Source organism: Phocoena sinus, chromosome 17, assembly GCF_008692025.1.
Source record: "Phocoena sinus isolate mPhoSin1 chromosome 17, mPhoSin1.pri, whole genome shotgun sequence".
NCBI lineage: Eukaryota > Metazoa > Chordata > Mammalia > Artiodactyla > Phocoenidae > Phocoena > Phocoena sinus.
Genome location: NC_045779.1, coordinates 60606693 through 60629291, shown reverse-complemented (window position 1 = coordinate 60629291; position 22599 = coordinate 60606693). Strand labels below are relative to the sequence as shown.

Here is a 22599-nt window from a genome sequence, read left to right as displayed (position 1 = left end):
AAACTTTAAAATACCTATGATTTTCTCTGTTATAGATATATGTCTGTGGTGGCAGAAAATAAAAGTAAATGAATTCAAGTTACCTATTTGCAAATTAAAAATGAATATAATTGATTGCAGGACTCAAAAATTGGATATTAATTCTTCTCGAGAAACAAGAGTAAGTACTATTCTAGGTGACATTTATCCCCAAATGGAAGAGTATGGGTTTTAAACAATTATTATTACAGTGATATTGTATGCCACATTAAGTTTATCTAGTATTTTCATACTATTACCTCTTCAAGAACTTTGATAGACCCAGATAAAACCCCTTCTGTGGCTTTGGATTATATCTAGTGGAGCTATCTTTTAGTTTCCAAAGCTTGGGAGGAGACTCTGACCCTTGTATGTTTTTTAAAGCAATCAATATTGCTTACTTAATCCAAGTATTTTTAAAATTGCCATCATGTCACTTCTTCCCAATCCTGGCTGCTGTTCTTTTGAGAGATGCTACACTGGCACATTCTTTGAAACAACATATGTAATCTAGTGAAGCACATGTCAGCCAGACTTTAGGCTGGAGCCAGTCTTAGGAAATATTTTTCAAACAATCCTGCTTCCATCCTTTCACTTTGAAGAGTTTAGTTAGAAAACTGAACTGAGTGAGTACTGGGTCCTATAAGAGTGAGTCCTACTATTCTCAGATTCTGTGAATAAAATAGGAGGATTTTAGCAGCAGTAGGAGGATTCGTGCAGCCTTCAGGTAGCAGCTATAGATGCTAAAACATCTGATGACCTACTTCATGAGCTTCCACATGTTAGGATCTGGTCTCTGCCATCCTTGGGGGCACCTGGGGCCTGGCCTTGCTAGCGATACCACACAGGGCTCTGAGGCTCAGCCTGATCATCTCTGGGTGAGGAAGTGTGAAGGCCACTGTCGATCTCAGTCAAGGCTAAGACAGCGATTTCTTTCTTTTCTACGTAAAATCATAGTTATCCTGCTTTCTTGGCTTCCTCTAACTCCCCCAAAGACATTCATTGCTCTTGAGAGAGGATTCCTTTTTCAAGGACCCTTGCTCCTTCATGATCCAGTCCAGACCATGTGGCTGTTCATCTTTCGTCCAGGGAATACTGGAAATAGAAGATGACTTCCTGTCAGGAATGCTTTGTTTCACAAAGGGCTTTTCGGCTTCCTTTCCAGTGCAATAGTTGGAAAATGGTCATCAGCTCTTGAAATAAACATGGTCGTCCCAGTGTTTAACTAACATGGTGTCATAGGCTTTGATGCAGATGCTGGAGTCATCGGCGCATCTAGTGTGCCTCTGAGGCCGCAACTGTTTCCTGAATACTTTCCATAAAGAATTCTTTGGTGTGATCCTTCTAAAGGGCAGCTCACTGAAGAAGGAGTTGACTGGGACAACTTCAGCAGCATCCCATCAGGCCTCAGTTCTACCTAAGCAGCACTGAAAATTGCCAAAACAGTGTCCCCCTGGGAGGGTCACATTACTCACAAAGGAAGGTCTAAGGGATGACATGGACCTGTAGACCACTGCAGCTTCACTTGGGAGTGCCACCCTGTGCTGCTGCTTGCTTTTCCAAAGTTCCTGTAACACTGAGACAATACTGAAGTCTTCAGAGATGAGAGCCAGATCTCTCTGAGGCAAGAGCTGAGCACTGTAGTGTCTGAGGGATTCCAAGGTTACGTCCACCTTCCGTCTGCAATGTAAGCCTTCTGCAGAGCGCTCCCAGGCTTGAATTCTTGCAGTCCTGGACTGAGTCTGTGCAGCTCATGGACGCATTGGATTACCAAAGAATCCCTTTAACATCTGCCAATCAGACATTTTCCAGAGTCTAAAGACTCCTCAGGGCACCCTCCTCCCAGGCTAACTGATCTTTGTTGTTTCTGCATATTATTGTTTTTATATCATGTCGACTTTGTATAGCTGCTTTTTTGGATCTATGTTAATAACCAAAATCGACTAAGAGTTTTCTTTTCTTAAAAGGTTTGGTGTCAAGATTATTCTAGCTTCATAAAAAAAAGTTAGAAAGGTTTCCATTTTTTCATTGTGCCGTAATAGTTTTGTTTTGTTTTGTTTTGGGTTTTTTTGTGTTTTTGTGTGGTACGCGGGCCTCTCACTGCTGTGGCCTCTCCCGTTGTGGAGCACAGGCTCCGGACGCGCAGGCTCAGCGGCCATGGCTCACGGGCCCAGCCGCTCCGCGGCATGTGGGATCTTCCTGGACCGGGGCACGAACCCGTGTCCCCTGCATCGGCAGGCAGACTCTCAACCACTGCGCCACCAGGGAAGCCCCGTAATAGTTTAAGTAGCATGAGAATGATCTACTCTATGAAAGCCTATGAATAATTTGAGTGAGAAAATCATATGGGCCTATTCCCTTTCTGAAGCTAATTCCTACACAGCTTTAAAAATATATTTTGTCTTATTCATAAACCTACTTAGCTTTTTTACTTCTTGGTTCTAGTTTGGATATTTTCCCTTAAAGTTATTCTTTTAATTTTGATTTTCAGATTGATTAGCACAGAGTTGTGTGATCTCTCAAATTACAACCTATCTTTTCTTGTTATAGCTCCATTATCAGTATTAAAGTGATGTGTTTCTGACTTTCTCTTTTCTCTCCAAAATAGATAAGCTATATATATATTTGTCCAGATTGTAATTTTTTTGAGAATAGGTTTTTTTATTTGCCAATATTATTTTTTGATTTCTAATTTATTTAGTTCTGTATTTATCTTTGCTTTTCTGCTTTTTAAAAAATATTTGTTTTATTTATTTATTTATTTTGGCTGCGCCGGGTCTTTGTTGTGGCACGCGGGATCCTTTAGTTGTGACACGCAGGCTCACAGTTGCAGCATGTGGACTCTTAGTTGCATCATGCATGTGGAATCTAGTTCCCTAACGAGGGATGGAACTCGGGTCCCCTGCATTGGGAGTGTAGTCTTACCCACTGGACTACCAGGGGAGTCCTGCTCTTATGTTTTTAATTTTTGTTGTTTTTTTTGTTTATTTAATCCTTAATTAATGTAATATTCTTTATTTGAGGCCATAATTTTTCTCTGAATATGCTTTGGCAGCAACATACAAACTTTAATTTCCTTTTTAACCCAAGAGTTATTTCAGTGAATGTAGCAAAGCATAATTCTATGAATCTTCAAAACAATATGGTTCAATATGATTCATGCACTTAAACTTATTCTGGTTTTATTCCAGAGTGATACAGTATATCCGGAGGAATAAATTAATTATATTCCTTCAAGCAATCATTCATAAAAAAATTTTTTTGGCAACCACTTTTTATAATATCCAGTGACAGTCTAGTGTACAATTCTTTTGTATTGCCAATTAAAGGAAGATCCACATGCTTTGATAATCATAATCAAGTTAAGATCCTATAAAAAAATTAAAGAATGTATTCATTTGTATTTAGGGATCCAAAAAACATCTCCCCCAACCAGCCTACCATACTTCCAAAATGCTAATTACTAAAGAATATTTTCTTAAATTAAGACTTTCACATACTAGAAGCCCCTTAAAATTCAATGGAATAGGTAACACATTGAGTGACTGTTTTATATGTAATATACATGGCATTTTAGTCTGGATGAATTTATTATTAATTTATTACAGATTAATAAACCAACTATTTGTCAGAGCACAGAAGAAATGGGACAAATGGAGAGTGAATTTAGATAAAATACAGGGGGAAAGGCCCTGAGGCATCTAGAGAACCCTAACCCCACCTAGCCAAGTAGAACAAGATCAGGTGGGTTATCCAAAGGAATGTGAAATCACTCTTTTGCTCTTTCGTATACAGAGGCTTGAATACAAGGGATTTGAAAAGATAGGGGAGTAGGCGTCAGCCCTATCATGATCAAGACCGTGATACCCAAAGAAAACCACAGAAGTAGAATCAACTCAAACGAAATATTCTTTCTAAGATTTTGTTCCCCAAACATAACCACAGGTTTCATCCAGAACAGGGCAAAGGGAGGGAGAGGTAAGGAAACAATTTGTCTTTTTGGCATGCCCTTTAAGATCAGGGACTTTCATCAGATATCACACGATACTATGTTAACATAGTAGAGCAAGTCCTTTTACAAGCCACAGTCCAATAGTCTTTCTCTTTCTCATCAAAACACTGCAGTTCCTGTGTCCAGGTGTTTTGAAGCAATACTTAACACACCACATTAGAAGTTAATCTGCATTTCACACAATTTAAATAAATAAATAAACCGATGAATTAGTGCTACCCTAATCTTGGCAACTTTTTTTGAAAACTGTGTATTATTTATATGGAAAAAAAACTGTAGCCCTAGCTTATCTTTAAATTCTTCCTTTTTTGTTGTGTTTATTTTAAATTAGGATGAGTAATACCATATTGGGAGAAGTGGAGTTTTCATTTTCCCAAGGTTTTCTGCCAAGTCTCTTTTTTGGACAGTAAAATAGAGGCTAGAAAAAATCCCAGTTCCTATTAAAGTGCCATAAGGTATTTTAACACTTACCAAAATATCAAAGCCTAATTTGTTGAAACTTTGCCTAAAACCTTGCACAAAACAAATAACTCTGCCTTAATTTTTTTTTTTTTTTTTTTGGTTTAAAAACATCATGTTAGAAGTGGCTATCTAGCTCTAAGTTCAGAAGGTATAAACCCAATTTGAGGAAAGTTGATAATCTTTAGTACAAGTTTTCTCAGAACACTGTCATGAGATTATGTAATCAGTAACTTAAAACTATCCCCATTAAGACTAATTGACCCTTCCTCTACTTCATATGTTTGTTTTATTTAATTGCATTTATACAACTAAATTTAACAAGGAGCAAAGCCCCTTGTACAAGCCAGTTTTATCAAAATCCCTTAAAATATTTATCCTAAAGTTTTTGTAAACTACTCATATAAACACACACACATACACACACAGACTTACACACATATATACCCAAACCTTGGATAATGTTCTACTCAGTCAGTGCTGACATACAAAAAACCATAAACTTAAACAAAATTGTTGCCAGCCAACTGGCACACCAGGCCCTGAGAGAGACTGTTATTTGTAATATCAGAATCTTCATTCCAACAATCTTCATTCCAGCAATCACTAATGAGAGCCCTACTATGTAACCAAAGCTCTCTACTCTAAGGGAGATACAAAATTTCATACTATATGATCCCTGCCTTCAGTCAACTCACTTACAGTTGACTGCAAGCAAATATATTGCCAAGCTAAATGCAATAAGTATGAAATAGAACAAAGAGTTAGCACGAACTGGAGGTATGAATAGAAAACTGGGAGCTAGGAAGACAGATCTGCCAATAATTTGCTAGGGGTCCTTGACTAACTAGTTTAACCACTCCATGACTTGATTTCTTTATCAGTAAAATGTGCGAGTGAACATCTGCCTTATAGGATGATTGTGATAATGTAAATAATGTACTTAGAAACTCAGGAAGCTCTCAAAAAGTTCTAACTAGTAACATGTTAGGAACAGGTTGAAAGGACACAAAGGAAAAGGGAATGATAATCATCAATGAATTTACTACTTGGGTAGATACTAAAGGAGGAAAAGACTCAAGAAGTCTTTATCAGGACTTCTCTGGTGGTCCAGTGGGTAAGATTCCGCGCTCGCAATGCAGGGGGCCCAGGTTCGATCCCTGGTTGGGGAACTAGATCCCACGTGCATGCTGCAACTAAGAAGTCCACATGCCACAGCTAAGAAGTCCGCATGCCACAACTAAGAGTCCACATGCTGCAACTAAGTCCACATGCCACAATTGAGTCTGCATGCTACAACCAAGAGTCCGCATGCCACAACGAAGAGTCCACAGGTCACAAGTAAGAGTCCGCATGCTACAACTAAAAGATCCTGCATGCCGCAACTAAACATGCCGCGACAAAGATCCCACGTGCCATAACTAAGACCCAGTGCAACCAAAATAAATATTAAAAAAAAAAAAGAACTCTTTATCTCCTCCATCTAATGAAGGTTGTGGGACTAACTTGGCATAAAGGTTTAGGCAAAAACAGAAGATCCAAATAATGACAGAGGCACAATTATTTGCACGGGTGAACTACTTTAAACTTTTCTAATTACATTCCTATCCATTTTTTATCATTTTCCAGATGACAGCTCTATACAGGTTCAAAATAATCAACCATCTGAAGATCTGGAAGATTTGACTTAAGAGCAATTCATTGACTAAAAAGAAGACTTAGCAGTTTTAATTGACAAGCCCATGTAAAGAAGATTTGAAAGAAATGGGAATGATTAAGCATGATTTAAGCCTAGGAAAAATAAGAATCGGAGGCACATAATGGATGTCTCCAAATATCTGAAGGGCTTTAACATAGAAGATAAAACAAGATTATTCTGTGCAGTTTCTGCAAATAGTACTCGAATCAATGGACCGAGCCACAGAGATGCAGATTTGGATATAAAAATTCTCTAACGACTAGAATGCCTTCTTCACTTTTATTAGAAGTTCTGAGGCAGAAGCTGGCTAAGTTTTACCCATGAGAGGTGTTATAGAAGAGATTCCTGGGTTTGTGGGCACGGGAACTGGACAAAATGACCTTTAAATCTGAACTCTTTCTGGACTCTACATTATTAATATTTTTTTTCTTTTTTTTTTTTTTTGTGGTACGTGAGCCTCTCACTGACGTGGCCTCTCCCGTTGTGGAGCACAGGCTCTGGATGCGCAGGCTCAGCAGCCATGGCTCACAGGCCCAGCCGCTCCGCGGCGTGTGGGATCTTCCCGGACCAGGGCACGAACCCGTGTCCCCTGCATCGGCAGGCGGACTCTCAAACACTGCGCCACCAGGGAAGCCCAACATTATTAATATTTTGATATCACTTTTATAGGAGAATTTTACAGTGAATTGATGATCTAGGTCATACGTATTTACAGATAAGAAAGCAAAGACTAAAAACAGGGCTAACATCTTAGCCCAGTGTGTTGACATGTTTAGTATTCCTTATTTCATCTCTGTAGTGAAAATACCACCCTCCTTACACCCAGAATAACCAAAAGGGTTTTCAGGATTAGTTAATGAGGTCTATTTAAAAACAAGCCCTAGAGGAAGTCAGTGGTTATCACTCTTCTCTGTTAGCATCAGGACACAGGAGAAAACAACTCTAATTTAGAAATAAAGACCTAGTTGTGTTACTATTAGCTTGGTGACTAGCCTTTTCTTTCCTCCTGCACGAACTCCCCACTGTGCATGGCATTGTGATTAGAAATCAAGTGGAAAGCCACAATTTTATTAGCATAAAGTGTCAAAGGGTAGAAGAGTTCAGGAATGCCAGAGACTGGAAATTGAGAAGGAGTGCGTCAGAAAAGAGTGAGCCGCAAGTAGGGGGAATCAACTCTGCATAAAAACGCCCCTCGGGACTTCCCTGGTGGTCCAGTGCCTAAGACTCCGTGTTCCCAATGCAGAGAGCCCGGGGTTCAATCCCTGGTTGGGAAACTAGATCCCACATGCATACCGCAACTAAGAGACCACATGCTGCAACTAAGAAGCCTGCAAAGAAGCCCACATGCCGCAACTAGGAAGCCTGCAGGCCACAACTAAAAGATCCCGCATGCCGCAACTAAAAGATCCCACACCTGGCAATGAAAATCCCATGTGCTGCAACTAAGACCTGGTGCAGCCTAAATAAATAAGTAAATAAATAAATATTTAAAAAAAGAAAAAAAATATCCCTCAAGTCCTGGACAATTCAGAATAAAGGGTCAATTAATCAAGAAAAGTTAACAATCATAAACGAATACGTGCTTAATAATAGAGTTTCAAAATACACAAAGCAAAAAGTGATAGAACCAAAGAAAGAAATAATAAGCAAAGTTAGAGATGTTAACAATCCCCTCAGGAACTGATTGAACAACTAGACAAAATAACAGTAAGGATATAGAAGATGTGAACCACTCTATCAACTAGTAATTGTTATTTATTGAACACTACATCCAAAAACTGCAGAATATTCTTTTTTTAAAAAATTTCTTAGGAAATCGGCCATATTCTGCATCCTAAAATGAGACAATAAATTCCAAAAGACTCAAAGTTTGCAGAGTATGTTTTCTGACAACAACAGAATTAAATTAGATATCAATCATAATAAAACATCTTTACAAATTAAAAATATTTGGAAATTAAACAGGATGCTTCTATTTAATCCATGAGTAAAAGGAGAAATCACAAAGCAAATGTTTAAAATAGTTGGAAGGGAAAAAATATAAAAAGATAACACATGAAAATTTGTGGGATGCAGCTAAAGGATTAGAGAGAAATATTTACATAAAAAAGAAGGAATTTAAAAATCAATGATCTAATTTTCCACTTAAAGAAGCCAAAAAAAAGAAGAACAAATTAACATCCTAATTAAGTTGGAAAAGGGATTAATAAAGATAAGCATAGAACCCAAAAATACATAAAATAAATATTAGTAAAAATTAACAAGGCCAAAATTTGCTTCTTTAAAATACTAATAAAATTGAAAAATCTTTAGAAAGAGTGATCAATCTCCAACAGACTGCATTGGCCTCTTATCGCATCGTAACTCTCCAGCTAACTTCATGGCCCCAGTAACTTTACTTTCTGAGTCTTGGGTAACATAATACATCTAGATGGGCAGTTTAACCCATAATCAAAAAAGTTCAAAGTGCATGATAGTCAATCAATAAATACTGATCGATTTAATGATCAGTGATTGAATGACCAGGGCTGACATGTACAGTTCACAGTTGACGCGCTGTACCATTTGCAGTTGGCCTAGGGCAAGTGATGCTTGAAATTAGCAGACACTCTCTCCAACTTGTATGCAAAACTGTTTTCCAGAGGAAAGGATACTGTTTTCTTCTCCCAGTAGCATGGGTCTGCCCAGAGGTACCTTTTTCTAGTTCACAGAAAGACCCCATGTAGGATCATAGCAGCCCAGTGAATGGCTCAAATGCAAGGGATATGTCTGCAGATCACCCTCAGAAATGTAGCTGTTCAGTCTTAAACTAGGTTGCTGTAAGTCCTACATGACAGAAGGCAGAGCCACTCCAAAAGTATGGCAAACTGGAGACTCTCCTTGACTCAGGAATGTTCCATTACCCGGCATTTTTTTTTTTAAGGACTGACATAGCTTCTTGGTCAAAGAAATGAGAGTTGCTTTTAACTAAACTCTATCTACAAGCAGCATAAAGGGCAGCTGCACATCTCAGCATAGACATCTCATCCTTTAGGAAGGCTTCCCTGATCTTCCAAGTATGGGCCAGATGCTCCTTCTGTGCTTCCTCCAGTAGTAATCTTTATTTTCCATTCTAAACCTACAGTAGAACATCATTTTTTGATATCGATTCAGTGTGCTCCCCTTTTCAAAAGCAGACAGAAAGCCATTGAGGAGGAAATCTTTATCCAGTAAAAGATCCCCTGAGTACCTCTAGTTATAGACACCACCTATGAAACTCAGAAGAACTCAGCCAAGCCTGGCCTCCCTCTGGATCAATTTTCATAAACAACCCAGGTTATCTCTGGTAGGAAAAAGACTAAACACTGTTCCCTAAAATTAAAAGTTAGGGACCCTTGCCGGTGAGCTCCAACAAAGGCCCACTGGCAGAAAAGTTCTTTGAGAGCATTGATTTAAAAAAATTACCCTGAAGTATAAATTAAAAATTAAATTAAATTTTAAAAAATTACCTTGAAGAAATGTGGAGTCTAGACTCTAAGCCCCAACTTAAACAGACAATCAGTTCTCAGAATTTCCTGAGAATTTCCTGTGCCTTTCTAGTCACAATCCCCTCAAAAAGTGGAGCCAGAGAAAGAGAGAAGAGGAAACGTGGGAAGAAGAGAAAAAAAAGGTAGAAAGAAGGAAAAAGAAGCAGGAGACAAGAGAAACCAGTTTTGTCTTCCCGACTCTGTACTAAATCATTTTAGGCCTTAAAACATAGGGTGGCTATGTTATCTCTGTTTTCTAGAAGAGAAAACTGAAGCCCAGAGAGGTTAAGGAACTTGGGCAGGGGCACAGAACAAGCAAGTGTAGATTTCACCCACACCTCCCTGCCTTCCAGCCTCTGTTTCAGCTCCCAGACTTGTATGGCCTCAGTTGATGTCATCCATTTACAGTCACACACCCTTGAAGTGAAGGGTCACTTCACCCTTCCCCACCAAAGAAGCTGATGGAGCAATGGGGTCTGGGTTCAAATCTCATACAGACTTTTCTTAATCATGTATCTGGCACTTGCTGGCTTTGCAACCCCAGGCGAGGTAGTTTATATCCCCGAAGCTCAGTGATCTTACGTCTAAAAGAAGGAGAATATTTACTTCCACAAGTAACTGGGGGGCTTAAACGTGTTTCTGAAAAAGAAAAGGGCAGGTACCCAACAGGGACTCGAAACACATGCCAGCACTTCCTCGACTACACACACCCATCTCCCCACTAGAACAGGATAAGGCTTGGTCTTCACAAGGCTTGTTCTATATAGAAGAGTAACTGGGGCCCTGCCGCTTTTTATTTAGTTAGTTACCAAAGAGGAGGAGAAACAAGAGGAGACTGTTTTCTTGCCATCCAGCACTATCAGGGGGCAAATCTGTCAAAGAGGAAGTTTGTTTTTGTCCCTTTCCCTTAAACGTTCCTCTTCTCCCCTCCCCCATCCCATCCGTCCTGCTGTTCCCCTTGGTCATTTATCATCTGTTCTCTACAAATTGTCATAATCCCAGGTAATTTGTTAGCTCAGTGGTGCTCAAACACCACCACCTCAGCCTGCAGCAATTCAGGAAGGCCCTTATCCTTTAAAGGAACCTTGGGTTATACTCGACTGGCCTGGAAAACAGCAGTCGTTTGGCTGAGTTTGGATTAAAACGACAGCAAATGTGGCTCTAGAGTCACATAATTGCAAAGACTCTCAGCTTAAGACAGGCAAAAGATCTTTGTGTTTTACTAGCTGACACTAGGAAGTATTTAAGAGTCAAAGGGAGTGTACCCCAATGAGCCCTTTTTTGCTGGGCTGGGGCTTGTTCCAGTGCCCCTCAAATCATACGAATTTGCTCAGCCCTTTCTTTAAGGCCAGCCCTGGCTGATTCCAAAAGCCAAGACTTTCACGGAAGGCCCAGAGTTCTCTGAAATCCACAGCTGGACCATTAGCAGCAGGAAAAATGCCAAAGGACTCCTCCCATCAATCCCAAAGCCTGGGACCTGCCCAAAACTGCTCCAGGAATCCTGATGGGTTCCAAGGAATCCTTCCCAGGGAATTACTGAGAGCCCTCACCAGTGTGGTTCTTGTCCTTTCAAAGGGACCCCCAGGAGGTCAGGGATGTAGTGGAGGTTCAGGTCTGTCCTGGCTCAGGGCTCCCCAGGCAGAAGGAGGCGAGGCCCAATGCTTAGTGAGAGTATCCTGCGCATAATGGATAAACCTTGAAAACATTTTACTGGGTGAAAGAAGCCAGTCACAAAGGACCACACATATATTGTATGCTTCCATTTACATGAAATGTCAGCAGAAAGTAGATGAGTGGTTGCCAAGGGTGTTGGGGGGGCGAGGTTGGGAAGAAATGGGGAGTTTCCGCTAATAGGTACAGAATATTTTTTTTTTGGAGTGATAAAAATCATCTAAAATTGATTGTGGTGATGATTGCACAACTCCGTGAATATACTAAAAAACCACCGAATTGCAGACGTGTGCGATTATATCTCAATAAAGCTGTTTCTTCAAAAAAATCCTATCCTGAAGTCTATCTCACAGTAACCACACCCTTGGGACCAGGTTCAAAGGAAATCCATCCAAGTTGCTCTTTTGAAACAACTCAAAATCCAAATGCTATCCATGCATTAATTCATTCACTCATTTTACATTTACCAGTGAGTTCTCTGTGGGCAGAACTGGACCACCTTGTCAGAAATACACCACCAGGTCTCCCCACTGCATCCAGCTTAAGCCGGTTTGCTGGATGCGAGCAGGGCCTCTTTATCACATGCTGCAACCAGGAAGGGCCCCCCTTGACTCTCTGTAGCTGAGGAGCCCCAGAGCCTTTAAGAGGGGAGTTTCAAGAAAACTCTTTCTCATTTCTGCTCCCCACAGAGTCACCAACGTCTTATCCGCATATTTCTTTGTTTCTGCTCCCTTCCACCCCCTTCTACTGCTGCAGGCAGCTGACTCTCCAAAACGTCCAGAGGGAATGAGGCTCTCAGCTGTAGCTCCAGAAGTAGTTTTCAGGGGGCGGAGGGGGGAGGGGCAGATATAGGCCGCTGCGAGAGCTGCACGCAAGCTCCATTTGCACAGTTGCCCTAAGGACATGCCGAAAGCCTAAGCACAATGCGCGACCCCGGGTCAATCCTGAGCTTCGCGTGCCACAGGGCGGAGCCTCCCACAGAGGACTCAAGAACCCAGCTCCTGAATCAGAGTGCCCGTGTCCTGGACCTGCAGGCAGCGTTCAGACCCTTGCTTAGGACTAAGGCCACTCCAGTGGCACAACGCCGGCTCCTCTTGGCCGGGCCCTAACCCTGTCTTGACTGTGCGCGGTGCACGCTGAAGTCAAGCTCGGCCAGATGCACCTCCGCCTCGGCGCTGCGTACTAGAGCGCTTGAAGCCGCCAGCAGTTCCGAGGGATAAAAGCGGCGGGTGGGAAAAGCCAGGGCAGAGAAGACCCTCCAGCACCACAGCGTGGTGGTGCATCTGAAAGCTGCAACTTCCTGGGTCCAGACACCAAAGTAAAACGCGCGAAGCATCCGGGTTTCCTGGCGTGGACGAGCTATCACTACGTGGAAGAGCTATCACTACTGCTAACATCCTGCATCGAGGCACTCCGTTTGCTTGCTCCTCTTTTCGCGAGCACCTGGTCCCCAGCGCGGGTCACCCACGGGGATCTAGGTGAGTTGCGTACCCCATGATCTCCATCGGCTGTTTTTCCAAGCGACCCTTAATACAATCTAAATAAAAACAGCGTGCTTTCTGTTTATATACAGCTCTCCAAAACAATCCCTAAGCCCCTTTCTCAACGGAATGGTCGCCTTTACGAAGCCCCTTCTACTTGGAAATTCTGGAGTCTCCACTGTCTCGAAGTGGAGACACCCGCTCTTTCCCGCCGAGCACTCACAGGGCCCAAGTACAAGGGGGAAAGCTCCTGAGAGCAACCCAGGGCATCTTTATTGTCTGCATTTGCATCACGCAGTGCCACCAATCTCCCTGCCCAGTGACCCCCTGCGAAGAGGCACCCGGTGCACCTTCCCATCGCACCTCAAACGTCCCCGGGCCATCCGAGGCGCCCGTGAAGAGAAGGTCCATGGAATTGCACGGCGTCTGCAGGTGGCTCGCCCTTCCCACTTTCCCTTCCTCAAGAATAGACTTTGCAAAGCCGACCCGAAAGAAGAGCAGAGAAAGATTGGAACTGACCTGTTCAGGAGAAGATTCCAGCCCAGGTAGGGGGCCTCTCCGTGCCTAGGGAAGATCCAAGTTCCGCCGCGAATTGGTTCTTGGCGGCGCACGGGTCTCGCGCGCTTCCCGCCGCGTGCCCCTTCCAATTAGCCTCTCTCCCTCTCCTCTACCCGCTTCTGCCCCCACTCCCGGCCGCTCAGAGCTGCCTCCTCCTCTCCAGGGCTTCCCTCCTGCTAGGCGCCCGGGATCAGATAAGAGGAAAGGAAGGCCCGCTGGCAGCCAATTATAGAGCGGAAGGTGGCTGCGGGGGGGAGGTGGGAGGCAGGCCTAAGCCCCTAACGCACCCCCGCTTCCCTCCTCCTCTTCTCCTCCAACCCGGCCCCACAAGAGATGCTCTGACGAGCCCGCCCAGCGCCGCAGCCACGCCAGCCCAGACCTGGCGGCCGCCCCAGGTGCGGGCCGCAGCCGGGTGAACGGGAAAGAGCGGCTTTTGCCCCTCCACTCGCACCGAGGCTAGCGTGCGGCTGGCTGCTTTGCGAGGTCTGGAGCCCTCGAGGACGCAGGTGCTGTGTGCCCGCTTCCCCATTCCCAAAGACCAGCCTCGTCAGGGACCCCGCGCTCGGGCGGCTGGTACCCGCTATAAAGGGGTAGCCTGTCTTGGGACTTCCCTGGCGGGCCAGTGGTTAAGACTCCGCGCTCCCACTGCAGGGGGCGCGGGTTCGAGCCCTGTTCGGGGAACTAAGATACCACCAAAAAAAGACAAAAAAACACGGGGTACCCTTCCTCCCTTCCTTCTTCTGAACGAGGGCTATAAAATGCCAAGGCAGATATGCTCAAACTTTAATGTGCAGGAGAATCACCTGCGAATGCTGAAATAGACATTTTTGGTGTTTAAAAGGACGAATGTCGGCTGTGGCCGGTGGTAGGACTTCTTAAACTGCATATGCTCCCTCGCAGAGATCCTGTTTCAACAGGTCTGGGCTGAGGCCAGGGACTCTGCATTTATCAAACACCCTGGTGGTTCTGATACATGCAGGTCACCCTCCGAGAGGCTCTGCTTGAGCTGTGAAGCCCACGAGGCGCGCCAGAGCCCCGCGCCAGGTCTCCAGGGACTCGGCCCTGCGCGGTCATCCCCTGGGCCCCCTTGGAAAGTCATCATCGTTACTCATATTTTAACCTCACGAACAGCCTCCCACCCCCTCCCGCGGCGTCTTTACAATCCAGCTTGTTGTGTGCGCACAAATGTTGGGAGCTGGGAGGTATAAAAACGAAGTGTTTAGCAGGAAGCCACTTTTGGGCTTCCCTGGTGGCGCAGTGGTTGAGAGTCCGCCTGCCGATGCAGGGGACACGGGTTCGTGCCCCGGTCCGGGAAGATCCCACATGCCGCGTAGTGGCTGGGCCCGTGAGCCATGGCCGCTGGGCCTGCGCGTCCGGACCCTGTGCTCCGCAACGGGAGAGGCCACAACAGTGAGAGGCCCGCGTACCGCAAAAAGAAAAAAAAAAAGAAGAAGCCACTTTTGTGAGAAAATACCCTCTCGCCTTGGAAAACCGCAGAGGGTATTTCACCACCGTTAAAGGCTGGTGATGGCGAAGAGAGAAAGGGCAGGCGGTGCTCTTAAAAGGTCCCCCCGAACCTGCTACCACCCTGCTCAGCCCAGAATACAGAAAGAGGGGCTGTGACCCATCCACCCCCTTTCAAGGGGGTCCTTCGGATATTCTAACCTTCCCAAGCCACGTCCTATGCTTTCCCCGAATTTGCTGGTATTCGCATCCCCTTGTCTACGCTCTGAACTTCCCCGCTTGTCCTGCATTTGGAGTGCAAAAGGCCCTCTGCAGCTCCCACCGCCGCCCTGCGTCTGTCGGTCGCTTTCCGAACGCGCCTCAGGTCTGCCACGGGACAGGGCCCGAGCTAGGCGCCGTTCTGCTTCTGCGCTTCACTGAACGTGATTCTCCCGGGTCGGGCAGCCAGCGCGACTTTTTAGCAGACAGGGTCTAAATCCGAGGGTTCCATTCGCTGAGCTGCGAGCATGCGAGCGCCACCTGGTGTCTGCGACTGGGAGTTTGCGATAGGGCGGGAACTGGAAAGCTATCCATCCATCCTAGATTGATACGGAGGGACCAGAATTCCTGAAATTCAGTACTTATAGCTGGAGAAAACTACCACTTTAGTTAGATCTCCTTTCCTCTGCCCACCCCCAAACGAGTGCCTACTACCTTCATACTCTGTCCCCCCTTTTTCACTAATAAAATCTACTCTTGTGTTCTTCATTTTTAACAAGATATAGATGGCTAGTGTAAGCTTAGCTTTACGTGTAATTCCCTTGGGGGAGGTAGTGGCGTGTTAGCATAAAGTTTGAGGCAAAGGGTGAGAAAAAGTGCTTGTGATGGAATTATAGATAATTGGAAATGAGGAATTCCCTGATGATTTTAAAATGTGAGATATACGTGCAAAAATCCATACACAGCAAATAGCAGAATATTTATTCCATAGAAATCTTATACGATAAGGTATATTGATTTTGTTATGATATAAAATGTCATTTTAAAAAGTTCTAAGTCATCCTTCTTTCATCTTTTAAACTTTTGACTTCTTGCATTTATTTCACTTTCAACATAGGTAGATAAATTTCAGTTAATGTTGAATCAGAATGGCTGGTTTTAATTAGTTTTTCACTTAGTTGCAGTTGTGTGTGAATTTCCAGGCCTTTCAAGGGAGTGTCTATTCAACATTTATCTTAAGGTCAGCCCTCGGAGTTTAGAAGAATACTGAGAACTGAATCATAGAAACAAGCCCAGAAGACCCCTCTAATGGTCTCCTCTCTCAATCAAAAAAATTAAAAAAAACAAAAAACTCCGAAAGGATTTTTAAATAGAGGGAGTCTTTTCAAAGATATCCAAAAATTCCAGCTTCCCACAGTAATTTATTCCAGGACTCAACAACTCCTCCTAGGATTTCATCCTGAGTTTGTGTCATGAATGTGATTTTCTTTCTCTCGAAGGACTCCATACACACCCTGTTGCCACTCTCCTCCTTGTCCCCTAAAACCCTGCAGGAAGGTTTTGAACTCAAACTTGAATTGAAGGGACTCTGCCCCTTGCTTGTCTCACTCTGGTGAAGTTATTTTGCCTCTCCGAGCCTAACTCCTTGTGTATAAGAAGGGAGTAATTAATTATATCTCAGGGGATAGTCATGCAGATTAAATGACAAATGTGTTTACGGACCTAATCCATACTAAATAATAAATGGCAACTATATCACCCAAATTAGGACTTTATCTCCCTTCTGCCCAAGGCATACAGCTCTCCTCTCTTCAGTAGCCCCTTACGGATAACTCTTGCAATCTGTCTCAACAGAGCTGCTTTGACATTTTGGATAGGTCGGCATGACTGTCCCAGACATTGTAGAACATTTATTATTCCTGATTCCAACACCAAATTCCAGTAGCACCCTCCCCATCTCCTAGCCATTGTGAAAACCAAAAATACCACCACACATTTCCTTATACACTCAGCAGCAAACCATTAACTCTTTGCAGTTCTACTCCAACCCCTCTGTAATAGACAGCTATGATTTTTCCTCAGCCTATCCATTCCCCCTTCTTTTGGTTACAGAAGGTTCATACTGATAATATGAGCAATAACCTATAAGCAATAACCACGGCCCAGGCTCCTGGCTCCACGTGCCCACCCCCCTTCCATGCTGACCCCCGGGACTCCTAGTATTTGCCCTCATCTTGCCACAGCACAGCTGGTAACGAAAGGTTAACTCCCAACAAATCAGAGAAACTTCAGGATCCTGCCCCCTAGTCAAGGGCTGATGTACCTTCTCACTGATTGATGTCCCTGCCATACCAGCTGTCAAATACTTTATTCTCCAATAGGTTATTCTCGCCTTCCAGTAACAAAGACCTGACTTATTTTAGGAAAGTGCCTCCACTCCATTGGATGCAGCTGTGGCTGGGCTGTCAGTTCCGAGTGCTCTGTTCTCCTCTAGCCGAGTGTGGGCAGGAGCTCGCAACTAGGCCAACCACACACTCTCTCCCTCAAATGTGAGTATAACGCAGTGGGACACAAGAGGAGGAACAAAGTGCTAAATTTTTATCTCGATTCATCCTAGCAGTGAGGCCTGCAGTAACAATAAATCTAGACATCCTGCAGAAACACACCAATACAGCTGTACCGGCTGTTAAAATATTGAAATACCTCCCTGCCACTTGGTAAACAGCTGCCTCTCCACCACCCTGTATGTCCTCCCCAGCATCCCCTTCCTGGGATCACTACGCCAGCTTTCCCTCTGATACAGCAGCTCAAGAGGTAACCCCTGTGCTATGGTCTGAATGTTTGTGTCTCCCTAAAAGTCACATGTTGAAATCCTGACTCTCAAAGGTGATAGTTTTAGGAGGCGGGGCCTTGGGAGTTGCTTGCAACTCTTGAGGGTGGAACGCTTATCATGAATGGGATTAGCATTCTTGCCTAGAGAGATGCCTCGCCCTTTCTCACTACAATGGCAAGTCCGGGACCTGGAAGCGAGCCTGCCCTCCGCCATGCTGGCAACCTGAGCTTGGACTTGCAGCCTCCAGAACTGTGAGAAATATATTTCTGTCCTTTATAAGCTACCCAGACTGTGGAATTTTGTCACAGCATGGATTGAGACACTGTGTATCAGCTGAGTGCCACTAGGTCTCTGTGTGGCTACTAGTATCCATTCCGATTTGCCTGCGCCATCTTGTTTTATCGTTTGAATATCAGCCCTGCCCAGAGCTCCACAGTATCTGGCTCCTGGCCTTCCTGAAGCTTTTGTCTCAGTTCTATGAGCTACCCTATTTTTGCCAAATCTGATTTCTTTCTCTGCTAACTGAAGAACTCCAAGTCTATCTTCATTTTACCAAACCTGAAGCTGCGATAAAAGACGTGAGAGAGTTTGTCAAACTTACCTGGGGGATTAATGGCAAAGTCAACACTAGAATTCAAATGTTTTAATGCCCAGTCCAGAGCTTTCCCCACTAGAGTGCACTGACCCCTTTCCAAACAATACTAGAGATACAGCTTATGCTTGTATAGGATTTTCACTTTACAAAGAGCTTTCAAGTACATCATCCCATTTTAAATAATATCAGCTCTGCAAGGTAAGACTCATTCCAGAGGTTGAAATCATATTGTCTTAAAATGTCCTTCCTGGTGCTGGAATCCCCTCTTTGTCTCACAATCACCTTTCATATTCTTGAACCAGTGATTAAGACATTCATCATCTTCTCGGCTCCACGGCGTAGATCAAAGTCAGGACTTTAAAAGCAGTCAAGGGCTTCCCTGGTGGCGCAGTGGTTGAGAGTCCACCTGCCGATGCAGGGGACATGGGTTCGTGCCCCGGTCTGGGAGGATCCCGCATGCCGCGGAGCGGCTGGGCCCGTGAGCCATGGCCGCTGAGCCTGCGCGTCCGGAGCGTGTGCTCCACAACGGGAGAGGCCACAGCAGTGAGAGGCCCACGTACCAAAAAAAAAAAAAAAAACAACAGCCAAGTTTCGCATGTGTGACGGCAACCTGTCAGTGTATGCATGTTGCATAGTAGGTCCTGTTCATAACATAATAAGGCTGGAGCAGGCCTAAGAGATTTTATACATACATACATATATATATTAAGCCCTTCACTTTACAAATGAAGAAACTGAGATCCCATGCATTAAATCCCCAGAAAGAATCAGTGGCAGATATTACGAGATTCAATAGCATCTGACAATAAGCCAAGACTCTTTCCAATAATAATAATAATAATAATAATAATAATACCATAGAAGAAGAAGAATCTTTACTGAGAATCGTTTGGATACCAAACTTTTGTGAAAGCCCACATGGACACTTAATTTTTTTTATACCATTTTACTAAAATAATTTATATATGTAATTTTAAAATTTAAATAATACTAAAAACTTGTTAAAAAATATTACTTCCGCTCACCAGAAGTAATCACCTTTGACTCTTTTAGCAGTTTTTCTTTGACATTTTCAAATCTCCAGATTTCTCAATATAATGTATGTACTGCTATGTGTTTAATAATCAATTTTAAACATCATTTCTATATTTCCTGTTACGGTAGAAGAGGATGTAGCTCTTTCAGGCTGCCATCCCTTTTCTCCTCTTTTATCTTCCCCATATGATGTTTACCTCCATATTCAGTGTTTCCATTCCTATGCTTTGCAAATATTCACATAAAAGCATCATAATGTATTATGATCATTTTTCCTTCTACTTTTAAGTTTTCTCTGAAGTTAATAATTGTCTTGCTTTTCCCTTTGCTTTATTTGATTTTTGCTTATTGCTAATCTTTCCAACTACTTCCAATAATGTCTCAGTGCAATGTCCAAAAGTCACTGATATCAGGTAAAAGTATTTTTAAACATCCCTCTTCTCCAGGCAGGTTTTCCTTTAGACCTGCTGCTCAGTTGTCATCCTGGCCTTTGTTTTCTACCAAACTTGGAATTCCTTCTGTCTTTCTCCAAGATTGGCTTCCCTATTTCCTGGATATCATACCTTCCTCTTTCTTACTATATTCCCTTGTTTGGGTTGATACTTTCTCCAGGAGTTTTCTCTGGTTAAAAGATGGTTCCACAGCAGCAGGCATGGTGCTGACAGCTCCAAACAGCTTGTCTCCTGAGTCTTGCTGCTTCCACCTGGATGGCTGCCCTTTACAGCTGAATTATGAATTATCTACACCACAGTCATTATTCTCGGGGTTCTCTCCTCTGCTGGATACCTTGTTCTCAATTTTGCACATCTTCCTAATTGAATTTTACTCCCTCTTTTTTGTTGTTTTAATTTTTTTCTTTCAGTTTTGTTGAGATATAATTGACATACAGCACTGTATAAGTTTAAGGCATACAGCATAATGATTTGACTTACATATGTCATGAAGTGATTACCACAATAAGTTTAGTGAACATCCATCATCTCATATAGATAATGAGATGATGATAAATATTCCCTCCTTCTGAGGAAGGACATCCTCTAGTGGTATCCTAAGACAAGGGCATGGGGGGCGGGAAATCGATACATTTTTGAGACCTTGTATGTCTTTATGCTCAAATTTCATTACTAGTTTGGCTGTGCATAGAATTCTAGCTTAGAAATTATTTTTCTTCAAAAATTTAAAGGTATTGCTCCCTAATTTCTTACCTCTAGTATTGTTTTTGTGATGAAGAAGCCATTCTTGATTTTTGGTGAAGTCCATCGCAGGCAGAATTGCCTTTCCCTCCTTTGAGCTCTTACAGTAATTATTGTCTATTTTTGCAAAAAAAAAAAAAAAAAAAGCATAGGTTACTTTGAGAAGGCTCTTTTATTGCTCTCAACTCTGGTTAATATTTTTTATTTTTTAAAAAATTTTTTTTGCGGTACGCGGGCCTCTCACTGTTGTGGTCTCTCCCGTTGCAGAGCACAGGCTCCGGATGCACAGGCTCAGCGGCCATGGTTCACGGGCCCAGCCGCTCCGCGGCATGTGGGATCTTCCCAGACCAGGGCATGAACCCGCGTCTCCTGCATCGGCAGGTGGACTCTCAACCACTGCGCCACCAGGGAAGCCGCTGGTTAATATTTGATACATTTCTTTCCTACCTGCCCAGGGTAGAATGCAAGCTTCCTGGGAGGCAATATAATAGTGGTTAAGAGCATGGATTCTGGCACGATTACTAACCTTGGACAAGTTAATGAACCTCTTTTTTCCTGTTTCCTAATTTGTAAAATGGGAATGGTAAGGGTACCTACCTCATGGGCATGTTGTGACTATTAAATGAATTAATTCATCCAATCTAATTAGCCCATTAAGCCCTTAGAAATCAGGCACCAAGTAGGTTCTCACTGTTAGCTGATGTTAACTGTGCCAGATACTACTTTGTACCCTCCACTCTTTTTATTCCATCCTTTGTATAACAAAGTCCTAATATATATGTGTGCATTTAAAATTTACTCATATAAAATGATATAGATAAAATATACCAGAAATTAACTATATAAGTATTTGCACAAAAGTGAGTCCTAAATGTTCAGAAAATAATGAGGAAAAGATATGATTTTTTGGCTAATTTGTAATATATATATTTCTTTCTTGTCTCAATCAAAAGTGCACGTCAATGAGCAGTGTTGGTGCACGATTCTGGTAGAACTTTAATAGCTTTAACATTTGCACTTCTAGAAGTACTCGGGTTAATACAGCTCTCCAAAGTCTATAATCTTATGCTGTATTGCTATCCTGAATTATTTTTTCTGAGTATCAGATTTGCCATTATTTGAAGGTGAAGGATCAACACCCTTATGAAGCCCAACAATGGCATTAATCAGCAGCCTAGTGCCTTGATTGCAGTAGGGATTTGACAAAGGCTTGTCAATTTAAATTTATTTCAACAAGAATCAGAAGGGGGTGGGACTTCCCTTAACAGTGGTTAAGACTCCATGCTCCCAATGCAGGGGGTCTGAGTTCGATCCCTGGTCAGGGAACTAGATCCCACATGCATGCCGCAACTAAGGAGCCTACCTGCCGCAACTAAGACCCCAGGCAACCAAATTAAAAAAAAAAAAAAAAAAGAATCAGAAGCAGGGGGGGGGTTCCAACTGTCTGAGGAAGCCTTTCTGCTTTGGCTCTTCTTTGTAAAAATCAATTATAAGGCTTCTTCAGAGAAGCAGATGTGCCAATATCAACCCCCCGCATATGGCCTTACTCATAATAGGGGCTGGATAAATGTTTGCTACATTGAATTGAATACAATTCATCAGTTATGCCTCCTCAATTCTTCCCATGTGGCTATCATCAGTTTTAAGTCATCCACCTAAATCCATATGTGTAGCACATGCTGGCTATGTGATTACGGTGACAGAATCCCCGGAGCCATCCATTTAGTCAGCAGTCCATATTCATTCAGTCAGCAAATACTTACTCAAGCAGGAACTTCTTGGAACTTACTCATGGAGAGAGAGAGACAGAAAACATCATTGGCAAGTGATAGGAAGAAGAATAAGACGAGGAGGTGGAAGAGGACGAACTGCTGATTTAGGTGGGGAGGTCAGGGATGAGTCCCCAGAGACGACATTTGAGCAGAGACTGAATGAGGGCAGAGAGCCAGTGGTGGAACTCACTGGAGGAAGGGCAGGGAGAACCACAAATGCAAAGTCTCTGGGGATGGAGGAACTGTAAGGAGGCCTGTGAGGCATAAGAGAAATGAGCAAGACGGGCACAGTGAGGGATGAGGTCAGAGAGGTCTCTGGGTCCA

At 43.3% G+C, this 22599-nt stretch overlaps 1 pseudogene; it reads right to left on the bottom strand.

The window, feature by feature from the left end:
• Positions 1 to 800: 800 nt before the first annotated feature.
• On the bottom strand, positions 801 to 12701 carry LOC116742244 (annotated as a pseudogene).
• Between the last annotated feature and the right edge of the window lie 9898 nt (positions 12702 to 22599).